Here is a 16,239-nt window from a genome sequence, read left to right as displayed (position 1 = left end):
TTACGATTGGCATTATAGTAAAAATAAAAAACATGCACATTGTAAAGATTGTGCTAAAAGAATTATTCAAAAAAGTCAAAAGAAACCGACTCTTTGCGAGTGTGGACGAATCATTCAATGGTTACCTCATCTTCAAAAACATTTACAGACAAAATATCATAATTCGAGAGTTTAACATTTTCATCGTGTAATTTAGATATTCTATAAATCAGTCGAGATTCTGCCATATTTGTAGTAAAATGATTTCCGTTGTATAAAATATTCAAAGATTCTTTCATTTGGTTATACAGATTGATAGAATTTGGTTCGTCATCAATGAACAAAATCTCTAATTCAGGATAATTTATTTTTAGATGTTTTAATCGGTTTGGTATTTCTCGTTTCTGAGCTCTGATAACGTAATAAGGCCATTCCCACATGTGATTCTTCTTAATTAACACAAAAACATGGTGTTTTTTCTTATCAAAATCTTTACAAACAAGGTCTGGTTTCATTAAGTCAATTTTTACACTTTGTTTTGCGATTATTTCCGTTTTGATTTCATCTTTAATTTGCAAGTGTTTAACTTCGTCCTCTAAATATTTAATCTTGTTTTCAAGTTTGTACTCACAAAATTTACGAATACTTGGCAAAACTTCTTCTAAAACCCAATCTTGAAACATTTCTGCTATCTTCGTTTTTGATTTCAGTATTAAAGAATATATGCCCGGTTCATTAATGAAAATAGTGTTTTTTTGAAAGTTTGAAGGTAAGAACGATTCGTTCCCCCCTTCTGAATCTATGTTATCGTAGTTTTTTTTATATTTGTCTTTAACGTGATCTCTAATCGCTTTCATCGTATTTTTAAATTCCAATATTTCTGCAATATCTTTTGCTTTAAACCAAAATTCATTATTTTCGTCAACAAATGTTAAAATTTCTTTATTATTGAATTTGAGTAGATTCACAACTGACTCCATTTAGATAGAAAAGAAATTTAACTAGTAATTTTTATTTCGAGAATAAAGGCCAGATTCATTAACGAAAATAGTGTCAGGATGAAGATTTTGAAAGGGTCTATGGCATAGACTCTTGTAATTTATATATTTAAAGGCTATTTTCTCGTCATTATCAATATTATTTATGATAGCTTGTCTAGTATTTTCATATTGTAAAATTTCTGCAACATCTTTAGCCTTAAACCAGATCACATTGTTTTCGTCTACAATCGTTAAGATATTCGTGTTATCGAATGTAAGTTGATTATTTCTTAGATCTATGACTGACTCCATTTAGATAGAAAAAAATTTAACAAGCAATTATTATTTTGAGTTTAAAGGTCGAAAATAGTGTCTGGATTGTAATTTTTGTAAGAGTCGCGATTCGATACCCTTGAAAATGTATATCTTCTAGTCTTTTCTTGAAAGTTTAAAGGTAAGCTATTCAATAGCTCCCCATGATTCATGTCCGTTGCTTCAACAATCTTAAATATATTGTTGTTTTCCTCTCATTATTTAATAAATTTCCCTCAGAGTCTTGTATAGTTAGAACGATTTTTTGAATTCTTTTAATATTTTTTCTAATTGGAATATAATCAATTTCATTCGGTTTTTCACTGATTTTTGATCCATAAGCAACATTTGGAAAGAAAGTGTACAAAATTTCCGATTCTTTGTGAAGATGTTCGGTATGATTTTCAAAACTAGGTTCAACGAGATTACAATGTACTTCAATTACATCAAACGGTCTAAATTTTGGCGTTTTATTTCCTAAATATACCTGATTTGGCTCAATAGTTTCTTGAACAAACCCTAATAAATCTACTATAATTGCTGAAAACATTATTCTTACTGGTGATTTTATTTGAATTTTATTAGAGAGATAATTTTTTTGCATTTCAAACTTGTTTTCGTCAAAGTTTAAAGATTTATCTGATTGTTTGAATGTTTTCAGATAATTTTTAAGGGAATTTTTTATTTGATCGAAGGTATAATATCCTTTGTTTAAACCATAATATTTTGTTATGTTCTTCTCACTAAATCCTATACAATAAGGAGAACTTTCACTAATATTTATTACAAAATTGTCAGAATAAAAACCGCTTAAACCGATAAAATAATTTGATTCTTCCTCTAAATGAATAGGATGTTCCAAGTTTAAAACTAATTTAGAGCTTTCTGAAGTCAACTTGAACAGCTTCATTTTCGCTATTTAAATGGAGAAATTTTTAAAGAAAAAAGATCAGATAAAACTTCAAACGTTTGAAGAAAATAAGAAAGATCAACCAATCAGATTGTTAATTGTTGGTTCAAGTGGATGTGGAAAAACAACTTTATTATTGAATTTTATCTACAATAGGTTGATTCCTTATTCCAATTTGTATGTTTTTAGTAAATCTTTAGAACAAGACGCCTATAAAAAATTACAAGAAAGATTTGAAAATATTGAGAAAAACTTAAACAAAAAAATATCACATTTTTATAATGCTTCTGAGGACATAGTTCCGTTAAGCAAATGTAAACCCAATTCGTTAATCGTTTTTGATGATTGTATTTTGGAAAATCAGGACGTTATTAAGGAATATTTCGTAATGTCTCGTCACAAAAACATATCTTGTATCTATCTTTCCCAATGCTTTTCAAAGGTTGATAAACAAGTTATTAGAAATAATTTGAATATGTTGTGTGTTTTTTAAGCAAGACGATCACTATTCGAGAAAGATTTACAACAATTATGTTGGTTCTGATATGAGTTTTAACCACTTTATTGAGTTGTGTGATAAAATTTGGAAGGAAGACTACGGATTTTTAACAATTAATCTAACTTTGAAGCCTAAAAATGGTAAATATTTGAATAAATTTTCTAATATAAATGCTGCTTAGTGGTCTGACAAATTTACTCGATAAAATATTTGTTACAATTATTTTTACATTATCTTTACTTTTTATTTACATTATGAAAACAACTGAAAAACGGTAAATCTGTTCACGTTTTCACGCTTCGTGTTCACGTTTTACGTTACACGTTCACGTTTTCACGCTTCGTGTTCACGTTCACGTTCTCGTTCTCGTTCACGTTCTCGTTCTCGTTCACGTTCACGTTTCAAAATTTTCCTAAATAAATGGCGAACGTAACTTCAGAAGAAGCAAAAAAACTTGATCAAATAGAAAAGAAATTAATCAAAGAATTTAAAGAACAGATTCGAATGGATGAAAAAGAACAAGAATTTATTCAAAAAATCAATCAACCTGTAACATCTGCAATAAAAAATGTTGAGGGCAAAATTGAAAATGTTTTAAGTGATAATCAAAATTTGATGAATTTGGTTCCAGTTGTACGACAATTTGCCGATATTTCAATTCCAGAATCTGAGTTTGAATTGCCAAAATTACCATCGTCAACACCATTTAGACCTAGAATCATTGAAGACTCTACCATAGTTGAACCAATAAGTCCTGGAACAACGGATATAATAATTGGTGAAATTGGTAAAAAATTTCTTCCTAGAGCAAAGGATGATAAATTTGGTTTGTATTGGGACAGAAAAAAGAAAAGTTTTATGATTGGAAATTTGCCCGTGAATTTTGAGCATAATGACATAGTTATTAATGAAAAAATGTACGAAGGTACTCAGGGTTTATGGAGATTACTAACAGGCACTGATGTTCCAAAAGACGGTTTATATTCTGAAGAAGACTTGAAAAAGTATACAGAAAGTTTATGGAAATCTGATTCAATTTACAAAAATAATGATCCATCAACTAAGAAACCAAAGTCAAGTAAAGGTAAAAAATATCTCAATTTGATTAAACCAATTTGGGAAAAACGAATCGAAGGATCAGGTGTGAGAAAATACAGTGATAATAAGATTGAATACAGATATATCGACGATTTGACAAAACTCGATGGAATTATTAATTATATTTATGCTCAAGAGAAGGCTGGAAATAACAATTTTTTGAATGAAAAGAAAGCAATTAAAGATTTTATTTCGAACAAACTTGACGAAATGATTGAAAAACCTGATGGAATTAAATATTTAAAACGAATTTTGCCGGCAATAAGTTCATCTATGATTGAGGGTAGTGGACTTTTGAATGATTTTATCAACAATTTACCTTTTGAATTACACGTACCAACTTATCAGTATCTGGGGCCTGGCACAAAACTCGAAAAAAGACTAAAAAGAGGAGATCCTGGTGTGAATAAATTAGATCAAGCTGCTATGGAACACGATATTTTTTATGCAAAACATAGAGACACAAATTCCAGACATATAGCAGATAAAGTTTTGCAAGATAAGGCAATGGATAGATTTTTATCAAAAGATGCTAGTTTAGGTGAAAGATTTGTTGCGCTTCCAACAGCTGGAGCAATGTTTTTGAAGAGAAAACTAGGAATGGGAATCGAAGAGAACATGAAATTTTAACTATATAAATGGAGGTGAATGTAAATTTCAGCAAAAATCAGAAAGAAAAAATAAAATCCGCTTTTAAGAAAAAAATACCCGTTAGTATTCAATTTAAAATAGATCAACTAAAAAATGGTGAAGATAAGATATTTTTAACAAATAGACAATACAATAAACTCGAAAAACATAAGAAAAACAATAAAGGAACCAGAATAGAATTTTCTTATAATCAGTTGAAAGAACTCAAAAATGGTGGACTTTTGAAAGATTTATTAGATTTTGGAGAAAATATTCCAGTTGTTAAAAATGTTGTTCCTTATGTTCGTAAAGCTGCTCCAATCGTTAAAAAGGATGTGATTCCTATTGTTCGAAACATTTTAAATTGGTTAGATAAAGAGTTGGAAGATGTTACAGGATCTGGATTAGATGAAAAAACTTTGAATTACGTGAAATCAAACATTGAAAAAAAATTTAAACCTTTAACATTCGGGGAATTGGAAGAAATCTGCAAAAATATTAAACATTTTAGAGGAATCTTCATGAGAGATACATTACCTGAAAAAGTTAAGAAATTTGAATGTGGAATTGTGAATTTAGACTCGATTATGGGAAGTGGAACGCATTGGGTTTGTTATTATAAGAATGATAAGAATGCCTGTTATTTTGATTCGTATGGAAGAATTGAGGACAAACCGCCGATAGAATTGATTAAATATTTGAAAAAATCAAGCGTCTACTACAATGATTCTCAGATTCAAGACTATAAAGATCCCCCAATTTGTGGTCATTTATGTGTTTTTGTTTTGAATGAACTGAGTACTGGTAAAGATTTTAAAGAAGTTGTTAACAAATTATTACTTAATAAATATGGATTCACAAAATATTTTTGACGTATTTGGAACACAAATTATTCAAAATGTAGATAATAGTTTGAATTTTGATAGTTTGAGAAATGAGTTTGATAACAAGTTAGAAAATTTATTACAAAACCTTCCAGATTCAGATATGTTTGCTGTCGAGATTGAAGATTTTAAAGCAGAATATGATAACAAACTTGCAAATTTCATGAGTTCAAATGAAGTTGCTGATAAAATAAAAACATTGAAAAAAGAATTTGAAGATGGTGCAAAAAAAATATTTACCAATTTAATGTCTCATATCGAAAAAGCTGATAAAATTACTGAAGCGATCAAAGTTGAAAAGAATTATGTTAGTTTGGCTAATAAAAAAAGAATTGTCGGTGTTCGACCTGGTATTGACAAACATGATGTTGTTGTTAAAGAACAAATTTTAAAACCTCTAAAATTATCAGAAAACATCGATATTGTTGATTTACATGATCCGAATGTTAAAAATGCCTTAGATTTTAAAGGAAAAAGAATTAGCAGTGTTAGTAAAGGAATTAATCCATTTGATGTTGTTGTAATGATTCAATTAGAAGATCCTATTAAAATGTTTAATGAACTAAAACAAAATTATGAGAATCATAAACAGCATGTTAAAGATTTTACAACAGAAGTCTATGAAAAACTTGATGAAAGAAGTAAAAGATCAGTAGACGATGTTGGTGAAATTAATGAAAAACTTACTAGATTTAAAGAGTCTTTTGATAAGTTTAGTTTAGATGCTACGAAAACTTTTGAGAATATTGGTCATAAATTTGTTGAATACAATGATTCTTATGCTGTCAAATTTCAAAAATTAGAAGAAAAAATTAATAAGTTCGAGGAAGATCTTACTGAAATAGGTATTCTCGCAGGGTTTTATGCATGATAAAATTTCCTTATATAAATGGCGCTCATATACTGTGTGAGATGTAAAGAAAAAACTGCAACAAGTGATATAAAATACTATGCAAATATCAATGGAGTTAAAAGAGTTTCTGGAAAATGTGCTGAATGTAACGCTAAAAAGAGCCAATTTATAAAAACTTGAAATTTTTTCTTAATAAATAGAGATGGCGGGACATTACAGTGCTTTCGATCTTTTTATAATGCAACACGAAAGAGATTTGAAAAAAGAACATTGGGATGATATTTCTCAAAAATATGAATTATCCGAAGATATGATGAGATTATACGTAAACAAATTGAATTGGTATAACATTGCTAAATATCAAAATCTGTCCCCATAGTTCATTCAAGAAAATATACATTATCAATTAAAAGATCATATGTCTGTTCTTTGTCTCTATCAACACTTGAGTATAAAATTTTTGGATGAAAATAAAGATACAGTTGATTGGAACAATATTATAGATAGCGGTTAATATCCTGTGCAGATTTTATTGAAATATGTGGCCGAAATTGCAAAATTTAAGGAAGATAATCCTGAATATGACGAAGTAGATCATTAAAAATGACTAAAATTTATATCTTTTCTTATAAAAACGTACATTAGATCGATGAAAAATGATATCTTTCTTATACATGATGTTTAAAATTTCTAAATTTTCTCTTATTAAATGGCGGACTACAGAAAATATGCTAGTGATATTGAAAGGGCGGAGTTTAAAAATTTCTATCCAATTAGTAAACAACATTTGAATGAACCGAATAAAAGAACTGAGTTTAATATTGATTTTGGAGATAAACTTTTGCTCGTCTAACTTCCAGTTTTATATTTCTGGAACTTTAACAAAACAAGATGGTCAAGCATATCTTGGAACTGATAATGTTAGATTAATCGATAATTTTATACCGTTTTTATTTTCTAAGATTGAAGTAAGAAAACACAATAAATTGATAGAAGAAGTCGAAAACTGTGGCCAATTAAGCACTATTAAAGGAACCATTTGTTATTCCAAAAGTGATGTATTTTCAAACAGTTTTGAATCAACTTTTAAATTTGGACAATTTGAAGCGGTCGGTGATTTAGCACATTTCGGCTTAGGATTCTTTGAAAATGTAAATTTTCCAATCTATAAAGGTGGATTTTACATTAGTTTCATAAGAGCTGAAGACGATGATGTGATTCTGAAGACTGCAACTGGAAATGTTATGCCTGTTGATGGCAAAATTACAATTAACGAGTTTTTCATTAGAGTTCCGATGATTTATTACAAAACCACGAGTAAAATTCAGTTGATTGATGAAATTACAAAATCTCAAAACATTATGTTTAATTTTCTAGATTGGCAATGTATTGAGCAAAAAGGTATTTCCGGAACAACTTATTCGTTCGATATCACAAATATTTATAGAAATATCTTCAATCCTAAGTTTGTTATTATAGGTTTTCAAACAGATAGACAGAATAATCAAGAGAAAAAATCCTTCAAAGTTTGATAGTTTGAATGTAAAAAATATCAGAGTAAAATTGAACGGTTCTTATTATCCAGATGAATTACAAAATTTAAACATTTCAGGAGGTCTTTTCAGAATCATGTATCAGATGTATCAAGATTTTAAGAAAGTTTACTACAAAAATATGGAAATGTATTATAATCCTAAAGAATTTTTAGCGAATAGACCTATTTATGTCATTGATACCACAAAGAGTTTGACAAATATTTCTGCTTCAAAGAACGATATAATTATCAATATGGATTTTCAAAATGCTGTTACAAACGCGATTTGTTATGTTGTTGTTGTTTCTGAGAAACTTTTATCATATGATGTGATTAAGAACGATATTAGAGAAATCCAGTAAAATTTTAGATTTAATTTTTTTATAAAACAGCTTCAGAAAGTAGAAGCAAACAGCTATAGATTCGGTAATCTTTCATTCGTGAGTTACTGTTTGATTTCTCAGATTTGTTTATGGTTCAATGGACAGTATTTTACATTGATTTTCTGACTGTCCCAAAAGTGTCCTAGGACCGCCATATTCATATTATACAAAAAGTGTTTGAAAAGTCTGGGAAATGGAACCATTAATGGAAATTTTTAAAATAGTACACATCCAAGTTCCTCTTAAATAAATTAGTTTAAACATTGTTAAAACAAACAATGTCAATACTTAAGTTCTACCATTGTTCTTTGTTGGGGAAATAGTTAACTTACCACTTAATTATTGAATTAAATATTTTTGTTATTTTTTATAAATACTAATCAGTGAAACCATTGGTTAGTAGAGTGAAACGCCGCCTACCGCAACAGAATACAACGATCCAGTCAGAAATGGCAGCGCATAATGTACTTCACAATGTGTACCTAATACAACCCGCCATTTCTGTATGGATGAACCTTGAGAGATGCGGTTTGCGGCATTCAACTCTACTAAGTGAGCTCTTTCAAATGAGGTATCACTCGGCCCATGCTTTAATTTAAGATTTCCATGTTTTCCTCTGTGGGCCGTCCCCCCATGGTTGGCATGTCATGGTAATAGCAAGGAAAAATAGTTTACATAGCCATATAACACTGTGCAAAGTTGATAGATGTTATCTGTTATGGTTTGTAAAATATTAAGCCGTACCCAGACATTTCAAACATTTCAAATATATATATATATATATATATATATATATATATATATATATATATATATATATATATAAAGTCCTATTAATCACCTAAAGGGCCTTTCTCGCTTGGTCTTCTGGTGGCATCTTATAAAACAGTTCTTGAGGATTTTATCGCTCTCAGACTTTCAATCCTATTTTACGCGACTCTTCATTACTAGCCTATGGCAGTATGGACATCTAATACATCCCCCTCACTATCGGAGATGCCACTTTGCTATATCATTCGATTGTCAGTATGAGGAGAGTCGACGACGCGATGTCTCACTTCGTTCCGGTTGTTTAAATCCGGTTTTTTCTTCCGCGTTAATTTATTCTGCATATTTGTATATAACTGTCATTATTTGTGTTGTAATTGAATCATGTTTAATTTAAATCGTAAGGTAAAGGATTCGAAAACATAAAGGAAAAGTAAATATGAGGAGTAACGATCGCTCAATTAATTTTCAAATTCAATCGATTATCCCATCATTATCGTTGTTATTTTGTTACAGCTGGCAATATCGTGTCACAACCCTGGCCTGCATTGATATGTCTTCACATGCACTATAAAATACTCTCATGCATTACATAGCGGTTGCTACACAGTGCAATGATATAACTTACCGATAGTTTAATTTAATGTTTATACTAAATTAAAACGAAAATCTGAAACATTAAGGTGTCATAATATATCGTTATTTGAATATAGAATATATATTATGTAAACGACTTTATCTATTGACTGAGTTTAGTTATTAGCTGATCGAGTTGATGAAGATCAAAGGGCGTTCTGCATCTGACAAGCATTTCACATTAAATCACTGAACAGTCAGTTACCGAACACTGATTGATTTATATTGTCAGTTTGTAAAACAAATGTAATAATGAAAAAAAGCTGTCAAAGTTGGTTCTTTTGTTTTTTTATATCCAATGAAACATTCTTATTGAATTCAAATTGGGTTAATTTAAAAGTATTTTAACTTTTAATCTGTGTTTACTTACATTTATAAATTTAGACTGTATGCTCTTCAAGAGAGTAAAAGTACTAGTGTATGCAAATTAATTGCTATTATACTGCATATGTTGTAACTTATATAATACATCCTTTGCAATATATTGAAAACTATTATTTACTTCGAATATACTCTTGGAATTTTTATCGCAATGTGTTTCAAACATTTTGTTTCGAACTACATTCATGTTCTTCGTTTATTTGTGACATGGTTTGTGCATTTTTCTAAACTTGTTTAAAAGTTAGATGCAAAGACGTCAGGTTTTTAAGGAGCACTACAAGAACCGTTGAGATTTGTAATGATTATTGCAGTATATCCATATATTGGTAATGATTCCCAAATTGTGTCTACATAAGGCTGCTTTGGTTGGCAATTCTGAAAAAGATCTAACAAGATAACCTATCGTATAAAACAAATAATAATTATAATAAACCAATGCAGAGTCATAATATTATTTTGAGAAGTACATTTAAAATAAACCAATAATAAAATAGGCCCACTCCTGATCCCTGTTCTGCTACAATTTTGTTTTAGATGTTAAGATCGCTATTTACGATTGTCCTCTGGTCAGGTCTATGCACTTGAGGTCCTTGACACTTTAGGTGGGACGTAAACTTCGACGTAATGAAGAGTTCGCGAATGTTTTTGCAACTGGCAGAGAGCAATAGTCTGTAAAATAGAGTGGCCGTTTGATTGAACTGATTTGGATTTAATGCAAACCAGTTTAAAATTTTTTACTTTTCTCACTTATTGTTCAGTTTAAATCCAATACTTTATCATGCATTCAATCATACTAAAGAAAATAATATCCCTAAGATTGTTAGGTAAGAAGAAACCTCTATTTTCATCAAGACAAACAATTAATTTACCGCAATTCCACGTAAGATTGAAATGCGCTAAAATACAACTATAGGTTTTAGCAACGTCCAAAAAATGCTCTGCTACGTAAATTATGTATCAATCTCATCTTGTAAATTATCACTTTATTTTGACCACCTTCATCCACGTAAATGTATGTTGCCAATATATATCTTTGAGTATTTACTAAGAATAATTATATCTTTCCGAGGAAAGTAAATATAAAAATCATAGAATCAATGGTAGAGTGGTGATATTTAAACGGAAATTTCCACTCATCTCAATTCTTTGCCTTTTATTTGAATCACGTAAAACCGTTGAACTGAATTGTGTATTTACAAGAAGTTCTGAATATTATTGCACCTATCATTTTTCTGCGACTGAAGGTTGTAGACAGGGATTCAACCTTTACTTAACAAAAACGTACCTGAATATTACTACATCTATAATTATTCTGCGACTGAAGGTTGTAGACAGGGATTCACCCTTTACTTAACAAAAACTTACCTGAATATTACTACATCTATAATTATTCTGCGACTGAAGGTTGTAGACAGGGATTCACCCTTTACTTAACAAAAACTTACCTGAATATTACTCCATCTATAATTATTCTGCGACTGAAGGTTGTAGACAGGGATTCACCCTTTACTTAACAAAAACTTACCTGAATATTACTCCATCTATAATTATTCTGCGACTGAAGGTTGTAGACAGGGATTCACCCTTTACTTAACAAAAACTTACCTGAATATTACTCCATCTATAATTATTCTGCGACTGAAGGTTGTAGACAGGGATTCACCCTTTACTTAACAAAAACGTACCTGAATATTACTCCATCTATAATTATTCTGCGACTGCAGGTTGTAGACAGGGATTCGCCATTTACTTAACAAAAACGTACCTGAATTTCGTTCTTTAAATAATAAATGCTTTCGAAGTAGTTTTCACACGATCAGATCACACGTCTTTCACTTGTCTTTTATCAGATCACACGAATACTCCGGCAGAACTCGAAATTTTAGAAACTTTAAAATTTGTTTAATTTATAAATCGAATTCAACTCGCATAAAATCTTTCAAAAATTATTTTTACGAATACAGCAATGGGTGTCCATATCGTCTTCAATATCAAAACTCACAAAGTCACCCTTTTATATTTCTTATAATTTTCTTATATTATCAAATTCCCTAAAACGTGTTACAAAAAGAATGATTGGTTTGTAGAATTCAAAAACAACCTTGTATCTTTCTTGCAAGAAATATTTTATAGAGTACAAGACAGTAGGATTTCTAACATTTATTTTGATATACGTCATGATTTTAATTTCGGAAACATATAATGATGGAAAATTACCAAAATCATACCATCTTTTCAAATAATCCATTGTCTTTAACTAACTTCAAACAGAAAAATAATTCTGCATGGGTATGGTACTTTCTATAATAAACACATCTCAGCTAGACCAATTTCCTGTAATAAATATTAAATTGTATATTGTCTAACCGTACTTATGGTTTTACTAAAATATAATTGGAGTAACGAAATGCTTGAAAATATGCTAATAATTCAAGAATCTATTTTATGTACATGTTTTCATACATACATGTGTGGGTCCTATCAATATTTCTATCCAAATGGTATGCTCATGATAAATAATTTTTAATTTATCTTAGTTAATCTATTTAGTTGTATAAATGAAGTCATGACAAGTATTTAATTTTTAATTATTTACAAGATTTGCTCCACAAGTTTCTTTATATTTCCACAATTTATTAATTTTAGTTCCTAGTTTAATCACATTTTTGAACACAATTTACATAACGTTATTTTATATGTATTCAGTATTAACAGTGTAAAAGTATAAGCAGTTGAAGAAAAGTGTAATGTGAGGCTACCATCTTGCAATATTACATTGAAAATTCGTTGTGTGTTGTATTGTGAAATTTGACTTTATACCAAGTTGTATCTTAGCCAGAGCGACATACAAAGCATATTTTTTTCTCGGGTAGTTGATGGAGCTTGAGAGCCAGAGTTCTTAGTCCTAACTTCGCCTGGTAAAACAGGAAGTTTTAACTTTACTTTATTTTGCGCATTGGATAAATTAGTATTTAGGATTAAAATTATCATACGGTGAAAATTCAGTTAATGAATCCGTAAAAACATTGATTTATTTCTTTGTTTAAATAAAAACTACTTTTTAAAATATGTTAACAAGTGACTAATAACTTTAACGATAAGTAATGAGTAATTAGGATTTTAGCAAATCTGATGTTCAGTGGAATATCACGAATTATTTCAGGTAATAACTAACAATCTTTAAATGTCTTAAAGTGTCATTTATGGATACAAATTCAAAGTTTCAGACTAAGGAAAGATGCAAGTTATGAAAGCAACTGAGCCTCAAAGAAAGTACTTTAATATCTTTGCTTCAAGTTTAGAAACAGCTTTAAACGTAGTTATCCTTCTACTGAATGCACTGTGTCGCGGCAAAGTACAATACTCACTTTACTTGACTTAGAATAGTTATTTATGTTGTGGTAGTAAATTCTCCCATACTAATTCTAATTTTCAACTTAGAATCGTGATGTAAACTCTGCAGTTAAACAACAAATAATTGAGTGGATCATTTCAATGTAGTGTAGATGATTATAGCGTATTGACTCTAGAAATTACAAATTTTACACGATGTTTTATAGCAGGCTAGAAATTAGGAGAACAACACACCGCGTCTGAGGTATCAGGCTTCACGGAGGTTGCATGGAAGATTTCAAGTATATAATTAATTTTAATATGATAATTAGGTTGCATGTGTTACTATTTTACGCGTTATAACGTCATATGACGTACTCGTTTTGTTTTCAAAATGGTTTACTATGGGATTTTCTCGTTGACATCGATGGGAAAAATGTTCGATAATGCTGAATAAAATCTCTTCTGCTTTATAGAAAGGAAGATTTCCGCTCTGTAAATAGATTTATTCTTGAGATGTCAAACGGAGGACAGACAGACAGAAATTAAATCTCTCCATTGCTTCGAGTGATAGGCTTCGTTACAGCTCAGATAATAAGACCACAGTGCATTTGTTTTTATGGTGATTACAATGACTTGCCACTAATTCTTCTACAATAATGAATTTTTATATTGCACATATGTGTTATGGGAAACCGTAAATGTAGTAGAAACACTCCCAGATTCCATATAGTTTTGGTGTTTTAGTTTACTTGAAAACTAACTACCGCGTGAAGATTGTAAGAAGTAACGAAGTGTTCAGTAACTTTCAGTATCAATAAAGCCACAGTTCAACAATTTTCACCTTCTGGATACTACGCTCCTCACTTTTATGGAGACGGTATTCCCCACGAAGGAGACGAGGAAGCCAAACCGTCCATAGAACATTATTATGAAATTACATTTAGTAAAAATGTTTAATTTACATCTGTCATTCTTAATATAAATAGTGTAACATTTTTGTAACTTTATCTTCAGAAGTTTATTATGAGTATTATTACAAAAGATTCAGAAATATCAGTTTATATTCCTTAAAATCTGAGGAAGCCAACAGTTTTTCCTGTCAGGCGGATTGCTTGCAAGGGCAAGATTGCTCGGCGGTCATTCATGCAAGCAACGGCCACTCTCGACGTTCCTTGATTTGGTTATCTAGCGGTGATCACCGTACCCACTACACTGCGCCATTGACAGTTTTAATGGATCGACTTAAAATAAAGCATGAAAAATTAGTTTCTATTTCACTATTTTATATTTACTGTACTGGTCCTTTAAAAAAAATCTAATTAATAATTTAATGATTATTTGTTCTGTAAGATACAATAATTTTCCAAGGTATATACAGGAAACAGCAATGAAGATATTAATTGAATCTTTTATTACGTATTTATCACTCTCAATGTATTAAAATTTATTTAATTAATTGTAAGCATGATACTTACTTAAATTAATCATTTTAGGCGATAGCTATCCAAGTTTTAAATATTTTTCTTTACTTACAAACAGTAAACCACCTTACAGTCTGTAGTAGTCTGGCTAAGTAAGGTATACACAATGAAATAAACTATAACTACTGAATTTGCACATACTGCTGCATCTACTGAAGCCCCTAAATTATCAAAAAATACATCCACCAATGCTGATTATTTTAATACAGCATATTTGGACGTTTCCATTCTACTTATACAAAAATGTGGTAATCAATCAACTTCAGTGTCTCGTGGTTTATTCGCAAGTCAGCATAAGACGTACGGAAGTTTCAGATTCAGGTCTCAACAACTCTTTGATATACGAGCAAATATTCCATCATGCTGTATGTTACAAAGCAATGGCAAAGTCGGAACTAACCTATTCAAAGCCGTGCTGAGTAGCGAGCAGGGTTGTCTCCTAGTAGCATATAAAAATGCTAAATATACGTGACAACTTTCTAATTTATTAATACTGTACCACCACATGAATATGCTAAGAAATCATCTTTATCACATTTTAACTTAAAAACTCACATAACGCATTATTTATTCAGCTTTGATTATATCGTTTAACTCTTCGATAAATCAGTAATCGTTGATTACACAATATCCTAATAACAGAGTCTCTTCCACTGCATAGCTTCATTGTAACATACGTTATCAACGTTAAAACTAACTGATGTATACTTCATACCTATCTTCATTCCCCTATAGTACTTAAATAGAAAAATCACAAAGCCTCGAAACTTCCCCAGATCTCATGCATACATACAAGGGAACATAAATCTCTCAAAAGGCTCAAGGGGACAGCCTCTTTCTCTCAATATCCTTCCTAATATAAGGTTGGTTGTATCTCACATACTTTCCAGTTGCCTGAAGCACAATTCCGCATCCTCAAAGTCTCCATATCTCTAAGGGATAGCTTAGAGAATATATTGCATAGTAATCGAATTACAATATTACCTTCGTAACCCCTTATGATATGTTAATGTATAAGCTTATATTATGTATAATTGCAAGAAAGTGTACAAATACACCTTGTATATTGTCTATAATATCTTTTACTTAAATATGAGTAAATAAATTATTTCTGAATTAGGACTAGATAAGTTAATCGATTTGCGTACTTTACAGAAAATTTTTGGGTAACGAGTATTAGAGCACTTCTGTTCGAATAAAGTATAATTCTGTTCTCTCTGCCATAATTGTGTTTGCTTCTATGCCAGCTATCAAGGAAATGTATACGTACTTATGTTTAAGATGCATACTTCGATCAAAAAGTGTAGCCTATACTTCCGATAGAATGGAAAACTAAACTTCCGGCTGCCGTAATATTCAATACACCTATACTCGGACTGGTCTGTCAGTTAATAAGCAGCTGCGCAGCTCATACCAGTGTTGAATATCCAATAACCTGTGCATGAATACTGAACTAAAATGTCACTAAGTACATTGACTATCTATCCCCTATAGTTGGTTCCTTATAACACACACAACTATTTTATATAAACTTGAAACGTTAGACGAACCTGAGGTATAATTTTGCTTTTTTTT

The sequence above is a fragment of the Homalodisca vitripennis genome, chromosome 8, assembly GCF_021130785.1.
Source record: "Homalodisca vitripennis isolate AUS2020 chromosome 8, UT_GWSS_2.1, whole genome shotgun sequence".
In the NCBI taxonomy this organism is placed as follows: domain Eukaryota; kingdom Metazoa; phylum Arthropoda; class Insecta; order Hemiptera; family Cicadellidae; genus Homalodisca; species Homalodisca vitripennis.
Note: the sequence above shows the minus strand (reverse complement) of the source record.